The following is an 8,572-nucleotide window of genomic DNA, read 5'->3' on the forward strand; positions in this document are numbered from 1 at the left end:
GACTTGATTTGTGGGTGGCACAGTGGTTAGCACTGCTGCCTCACAGCAGCAGCGACCCAGGTTCAATTCCCACCTCGGGCAACTGTGTGGAGTTTGCACATTCTCTCCGTGTCTGCGTGGGTTTCCTCTGGGTGCTCCAGATTCCTCCCACAGTCCAAAGATGTGCTGGTTAGGTGAATTGGCCACGCTACATTGCCTGTAGTGTAAGGTGAAGGGGTAAATGCAGGGGACTGGGTCGGAGGGTCGGTGTGGACTTGTTGGGCCGAAGAACCTGTTTCCACACTCTAAGTAATCTAATTATGGAGCTTAAGCTGAAGGATCCCCAAGGGGACAGGAATCATCATACGACAGAATTCACCCTGTAGTTTTAGAGGGTGACGCTGGAATCAGATGTAATGATATCACAATTGAATACAAGTAATTATGGAAGGAACTGGTCAGAACTGATTGAAAGGGGAACCTAGCCAAGAACACGGCAAAGAAGTCATGGCAGGAGTTTCTAGGAGTAATTTGGGAAGCACAGCAGAAATTCTTCCCAAGGCAAAAGAAAAGTATTGAAGGAAGATAAGGCAACTATGTCTGAAAGGGAAGTTGAGGACAGCATAAAAGCAAAATAAAAAGCAATCAGTGTGGTGAAAATTAGTAGGAAGCCTTGAAAAGCTAGCGGAGGATAACTCATAAGAACTAGGAGCAGGAGTAGGCCACCTGGCCCTTTGAGGCTGCTCTGCCATTTAATAAGATCTTGGCTGATCTTTTTGTGGACTCAGATCTACTTACCCACGCTCTCACCATATCCCTTAATTCCTTTATTGTTCAAATACAATCCATCTTAGCTTTAAAAGATTCACTAAAGTAGTGTCAACTACTTCACTAGGCAAGGAATTTCATTGATTTACAACTCTCTGGGTGAAGAAGCTCTTCCTCGATTCAGTCCTAAATCTGCTCCCTCCAATCTTGAGGCTATGCCCTCTTGTCCTAGATTCAGTTGCCAGTGGGAATATCCTCTCTACTTCTATCTTATCTATTCCCTTCATAATTCTGTTTCCATAAGATCCCCCTCAACCTTCCAAATTCCAATGACCATAATCCCAGTCTACTCAGTGTCTTCTCATAACCCAACCACCCCAACTCTGGAATCAACCTAGTGAACCTCCTCTGCACCCCCTCTAGTGACAGTACATCCTTTCTCAAGTAAGGAGACCAAAACTGCACCCAGTACTCAACAAACAATAAAGAATTAGAAGATGAAATATGAGAGTAAGCTAGTTCATAATGTAAAAGTGTTTCTTTTAGCTATCTAAAAGATGAGAGAGGCAAGTCTGGACATTGGACTTCTGGTAAATGAGAATGGAGAAGTAGTAGGGGAAAACAAACAAATGGCAGAAGAACTGAATGGATACTTTACATCAGTTTTCATAGAAGAAATGTTTTCAGTGTTCATTCGTAGCATACCAAAAATTAGAGAGATTGGGGAGGCAGAGGTGAGTATAGTGGCCGTCATTATGGAGAACATGCCGGGGAATCTGAAAGGTCTGAAGCCGGGTGATCTTTCAGGATCACTGGTGTCAGGGAAGGTCCCAGAGAACAGTAAAATGGCTAATGTCACACCCCGGTTATAAAAGGGAGGGAGGTGGAAGACAGAAAACTATAGACCATTATACTGACCTTAGTCATTGGCAAAATTTTAGAATCCATTACAAAGAATTAGACTGTAGAGTACTTAGAAGTGCATGGTAATATAGGACAGAGTCAGCAGAGCTTCATCAAGGGGAGGTCATGCATGACAAATCTGTTAGAGTTCTTTGAGGAGACAATGAGTGGACATGATCTATTTGAATTTTCAGAAGGCCTCTGACAATGTACCGCACAGGAGGCTGCTAAATAAGATAAACGTCCATGGTGTTTGGGGCAAGGTATTAGAATGGCTAGAGAATTCACTAATTGGCAGGAGGCAGAGAGTAAGGATAAAGAGATCTTTTTCAGGTTGGTAGCTAGTGACTATTGAGACCTGCAGGGGCTCATGTTGGGACCGTAACTATTCATGTTATACATTGATGGTCTGAACAAATGAACTGAGGGTATTTTGCTAAGTTTGCAAATGATACAAAGATAGGTAGAGAGACAATTGTTGAGGAAGTGGGAGGCAGTAGAATGACTTGGACAGACTGAGAGTGTGGAGAAAGAAGAGGCAAACAGAATACAATGTAAGAAATTTTAAAATTATGCACTTTGATAGGAAGAATAGAGGCAGAGACTGTTTTATAAATGGAGAAAGTCTGCAGAAATTTGAAACACATAGGGACTTGGGAGTTCTAGTTCAGGATCCTCTTAAGTTTAACATGCAGGTTGAATTGGCAGGTGGGAAAGCAAATGCAGTGATTGCATTTATTAAAGACAGCTAGAATACAAGAGCAGAAAAATACTGCTGAGGCTGCACAAAGATCTGGTCAGATGACATTTGGAATATTGTGAGCCATTTGGGTCCTTTATGTAAGGAATGAGGTGCTGGCCTTGGAGGGGGTCAACAGAAAGTTTACAGAGTCATAGAGTCACAAAGTTGTACAGCATGGAAACAGAACCATCAGTCCAACTTGTCCATGCTGACCTGATGTCCTAAATCAATCTAGTCACATTTCCTAATATTTGGCTCATATCCCTTTCAACTCTTCCTCTTCATAAACCCATTCAAATGCCTTTTAAATGCTGCAATTGTACCAGCCTCCACCACTTCCTCTGGTAGCTCATTCCATATATGCCCCACCCTTTGCGTGCACAAGTTGCCCCTTAGGTACCTATCAAACCTTTCTCCTCTCACCTTAACCTACACCCTCTAGTTTTGGATTCCCCATCCCAGGGAAAAGATTTTGGTTACTCATGTTATCCATTTCCCTCATGATTCTATAAAAGTCTATAATGTTACCCCTCAGACTCTGACACTCCAGAGAAAACAGCCACAGCTGATTCAGTGTCTCCCTACAGCTCAACCCCTCCAATCCTGGCAATATCTTTGTAACTCTTTTCTGAATCCTTTCAAGTTTCACAACATTCATAACTCCTTGAAAGTGGAGTCGCAGGTAGATAGGATAGTGAAGAAGGCGTTTGGTACGCTTTCCTTTATTGGTCAGAGTATTGAGTACAGGAGTTGGAAGGTCAAGTTGCAGCTGTACAGGACATTGGTTAGGCCGCTGTTGTAATATTGCATGCAATTCTGGTCTCCTTCCGATCGGAAAGATGTTGTGAAACTTGAAAGGGTTCAGAAAAAATTTACAAGGATGTTGCCAGGGTTGGAGGATTTGAGCTACAGGGAGAGGCTGAAAGGCTAGGGCTGTTTTCCCTGGAGGCTGAGAGGTGACCTTACAGAGTTTTACAAAACTATGAGGGGCATAGATTGTCCATTTATCCTACGTCTTTTCCCTGGGGTCAGGGAGTCCAGAACAATTGCAACATTTAAGAGGCATTTGGATGGGTATATGAATAGGAAGGGTTTGGAGGGATATGGGCCAGATGCAGGCAGGTGGGACTAGATTGTGTTGGGATATCTGGTCGGCATGGATGGGTTGACCAAAGGGTCTGTTTCCATGCTGTACATCTCTATGACTCTATCCTTCCGAAAGCAGAGAGACCGGAATTGGATGCAATATTCCAATGTCCTAACTAATGTCCTGTACAGCTATAATATGATGTCCCAACTCCTATACTCAATGCACTGACCAATAAAGGCAAGCATACCAAATGCCTTCTTCATTATTCTGCCCACCAGAAAACCCACTTTCAAGAAACTACGAACCTACACTCCAAGTTATCTTTGTTCAGCAGATCTCCGCAGGACCTTGTGGTGGGCGGCACGGTGGCACAGTGGTTAGCACTGCTGCCTCGCAGCGCCAGAGACCCGGGTTCAATTCCCGACTCAGGCACTCCAAGTTATCTTTGTTCAGCAGATCTCCGCAGGACCTTGTGGTGGAGATCACCAGAGAACAAGCAGTTCTGGAATCAGAGTTGTGCATTGACGCAGACTTGATAAGGGAACGTAAGGTGAAGGCACCCTTAGGGGGCAATGACCATAATATGATAGAATTTATTCTGCAGTTTGAGAGGGAGAAGGTGGATTCAGATGTAATAGTATTACTGTTGAATAAAGGCAACTACAGAGGCATGAGGGAGGAGCTGACCAGAATTTCCTGGGAGAGGAGTCTAGTAGGAAAGACAGTGGAATAGCAATGGCAGGAGTTTCTAGGAGGAATTCAAGAGACACAGCAAAAAGTCATCCATAGCAAAAAGAAGCATACTGAAGGGAGGCTGAGGTGTCCATTGCTAACCAGGGAAGTCAGGGACAGTGCAAAAGCATAGGAGAACGTATATAATGTGGGAAAGGGTAGTGGGATGGCAGAGGATTGGGAAGCCCACAAAGATCAACAGAGGACGATGAGAAAAGAAATAAGAGGAAGAAGATTAAATATGAGGGTAAGCCAGCAGTAATATTACGAAAGGTTGCAAGAGTTTATTTAGATGTTAAAGGACAGAAGAGAGGCAAAAGTGGACATTGGATAGATGGAAAATGATGCTGGAGAAGTAGAAATGGGGAACAAAGAAATGGCTGAGGAACTGAATGAATACTTTGCGTCAGTATTCATGGTGGAAGACATGAATAATATCCCAAAAATTCAAGAGAATTAGGGGCAGAGATGAGTATGATGACCATTACCAAGATGAAGATGCTAGAAAAACTGAAAGGTCAGAAAGTGGATAAATTACCTGGACCAGATAGGCTACATTCCAGAGATCTGAAGGAGATAGCTGAAGAGATAGTGGAAGCTTTAGTAGTGATGTTTCAGATATCACTGGAAAATCACTAATGTAACCCCCCTATTTAAGAAGGGAGCAAAGCAAAAGACAGGAAATTAAGGGCGATTAACCTGGCCTCAGTTATTGGTAAGATTTGGAGTTCATTTTGAAGGATGAGATTTCTGAATACTTGAATGTACATGGTAAAACAGAGCAAAGTCAGCATGGCTTCATCAAGGGGAGGTCATGCCTGATAAATCTGTTAGAAATCTGTGAGGAGGTAATGAGCAGGTTAGACCAAGGTAGACCCAATGGATGTTATCTAACTGGACTTTCTGACGGCCTTTGATAAGGTGCCGCACCAGAGGCTACTGAGTAAGATAAGGGCCCATGGTGTTGGAGACTAGGTACTAGCATGGATAGAAGTTTGGCTGCCTGGCAGAAGGCAGAGGGTGGAGATAAAAGGATTCTTCTCAGGATGGAAACTAGTGACTAATGGTGTTTCACAAGGGTTGGTGTTGGGACCACAACTTTATACATTAATGATCTGGATGAAGGAGCTGAGGGCATTCTGACTAAGTTGGCAAATGATACAAAGATGTTTGGAGGGTAGGTAGTATTGAGAGGCAGGGAAGCTGTAAAAAGATTTAGACGGGTTAACACAGTGCACAACGTAGTGGCAGATGAAATACAACATTAGAAAGTGTGAGGTCATGCACTTTGACAGGAAGAATAGAGGCATGGACTGTTTACAAAATGGGAAGAAAATTCAGAAATCTGAGGTTTAAAGGGACTTGGGAGTCCTAGTCCAGGTTTCTTTTTGGGTAAATTTACAGGTTGAGTTGGTAATTAAGAAGGCAAATACAATGTTGTCAATCATCTCAAGTGGATAAGAATATAAAAGCAGACATGTATTTCTGAGGCTTTATAAGGCTTTGGTCAGACCACATTTAGAGTACTGTGAGCAATTTTGGGTCCCATATTTCTGGAAAGATGTATTGGCCCTGGAGTGGGTCCACAGGAGGTTCAGGAGAATGTTCCCAGGAATGAAAGGCTTAAAAAATGAGGAACATTTGAGGACTCTGAGATGAGACTCAATGGAGTTTAGAAGGATGAGAGGGGACTTGATTGAAACTTACAGAACGCTGAACAGCCTGGGCAGAGTGCACATTGGGAAGATGCTTCCATTGGCAGGAGAGACGAGAACCCGAGGGCACAGCCTTAGAGTAAGGGAAGACCTTATAGAATAGAGATAAGGAAAAACTTCTATGGAATTCATTGCCACAGAAGGCTATGGAGGTCAGGTCATTGAGTATACAGAGGAATCTTGATTATTCAAATATCCATTATCCGAACATCGGATTATCCGAAGGAGAGCTCACGGTCCCGGTAGAAACATGACGTCAAAGAGCTGTTTCAACCCTGATTGTGTCTTTTGTTTACAGGTACAATGAGTAAAAACAAACTCAGCTCACAGAAATGCTGCCAAGAACAGTCCTGGACAGTCTAGGCACCATCTCCAAATGACTGGCCTCCCGCTGTCTCTCTCCCCCCACACTTTCCCTCAAGTTCTACACAGGGATGAACCCTAAACCCCCCTTCCCCAGATAATCTCTCCAACATTGTCTTGTACAGAGCAAAGGTGGAACCTGTCAAAAAGTTGTGAGTGTGTTTGTGTGTTGGGGTGGAGGGGGGGGAGGCAGCTGGGTAGGAGCAGATGGGTTTGGGGCATGCGGGAAACACAGAGAGTGGACAGATTTGAGGGTGGGCAGGTGGTGGTGTGGGAGTGGACGGGGTTGGGGGCAAGCAGAGGGCAGAGTAGGAGCAGATGGGTCTCACAAGCAGTGTGCTTTAACTTAGTCTCCTGAACGGGGAGCAGACTTCATGGAAAACTCTGAGCCCCAGAGGAAATCAATTAACCGAATAATCAATTAACCGAACGAAATAGTGCCCACATATCTCATTTGGATAATTGAGGTTCCTCTGTATTTAAAACAGTGATTGATAAGTTCTTGATTGCGAAGTGGATCAAAGATTACAGGGAGAAAGTGGGAAAATGGGGCTGAAAAACCTATCAGCCATGATTGAATTATGCAGCAGACTCGATGGGCTGAATCCCACTCCTTGGCCCATTGGTCCATCTGATCAAGGTCCTGTTGTAATTTGAGGTAACCGTCCTTGCTATCCAGTACATGTCCAATTTTGGTGTCATCGGCAAACTTATGAACCACACCTCCCTTGATCACATCCTAATCATTTATATAAATGAAAAGCAGTGGACCCAGTATCGATCCTTGTGGCACACTGCTGGTCACAGGCCTCCAGTCTGAAAAGCAACCTTCCACCACCATCCTTTATCTTCTACTTTCAAGCCAGTTCTGTATCCAAATGGCTAGTTGTGCCTGCATTCCATATGATCTAACCCTGCTAATCAGTCTACCATGAGGAATCTTGAAGTCCATATAGATCTTGTCCACTGCTCTGCTTTCATCAATCCCTTTCATTACTTCTTCAAAAACTCAACTAAGTTAGTTTACAAGAATTATTTTGTGACTGAAGGACTTGTCATATCAGCAGTGGTTGAGAGCTCTGGGTCTATATTCAAAGTTTCAAAGGATGATGAGAGATCTGTCAGAATCTTACAGAGATCTGGATAAAGTAGATGTGTATAAGATATTTTCACTAATGGGAGACACTAGGATCTGAGGGCACAGCCTCAGAGTGAAGGGACAACCCTTTCGAACTGAGATGAGGTGGAATTTCTCCACCAATAGGGTAGTTAGTCAATGCAATTTATTTCCGCAGAGAGCTATGAAGGTCAAGTTATTTAAGACAGAGATAGATAGGTTCTTGATTGGTATAGGGATAAAACAGGAGATTGGGATTGAGAAACATATCAGCCATGGTCAAATGGCAAAGCAGACTTAATGGGCTGAATGGCCTAAATCTGCTCCTTTGTATATGGTTTTATAGTCTTCATGACGCAGTTCTAAAAAGTGTGCAAGGACTGTAGGGCCTCTTGGGTTAGGTGTATAAATCTTTGAAGGTGAGAGCACATAGTAAGACATAGATTTGCAAAACATCTTGGAGTTCATAAATAAAGATATTGAACATAAACACTGAGAAGTTTTGTCAAACCAAATAAAGCATTGGTTAGGCTGCAATTCAAGTACCGTATCCAGTTTTCATCACCACAATTTACGAACCTTGTGAGGGTGCATAGGAGTTTGACCAGCATTGTACCAGAGTTGCAGAACCCTTAACCACAAGCAGAAACACCACCATCTGTGAGTTCCCTTTCAAGCCACTCATCATCCTGACTTGGAAATATATCACTATTTCTTCAGCCTCATTGGCTCAAACTTCTGCACTTTCCTTCCTGACAGCACTGTGGGATGACCCACAATAAATTGACTGGCTCAAGAAGACAACAATCTTCTCAAGGTCAAACGAGGATTGGCAATGAACGTTGGCCCGGCAGCCATGAACTCAGTCCATGGCTACACAGAACAATAAGACTTTGTTGGAGAAACAGAAATTTTAGAGCAAAGAAGATTGAGAGGAATTTGATAAATACGTGCAAGATTATGATAGACTTGGATAAAATGGACAAGGAAAATTTGTTCATTGTAGTTCATGGTACAAAGATGAGGAGATACAGATTTAAGGTTTTTGCGGAAAAAGGTGTGGTGAGATCTAAGAGATGGCTCACAAGCCTCAGGAATTGTGGATCAATGATTTGAAAAGCAAAGTGCATGGACTCTTGAAGGAGCAGGGCAATGGGACTCAC

The sequence above is a fragment of the Chiloscyllium plagiosum genome, chromosome 6 (genome assembly GCF_004010195.1).
Source record: "Chiloscyllium plagiosum isolate BGI_BamShark_2017 chromosome 6, ASM401019v2, whole genome shotgun sequence".
In the NCBI taxonomy this organism is placed as follows: domain Eukaryota; kingdom Metazoa; phylum Chordata; class Chondrichthyes; order Orectolobiformes; family Hemiscylliidae; genus Chiloscyllium; species Chiloscyllium plagiosum.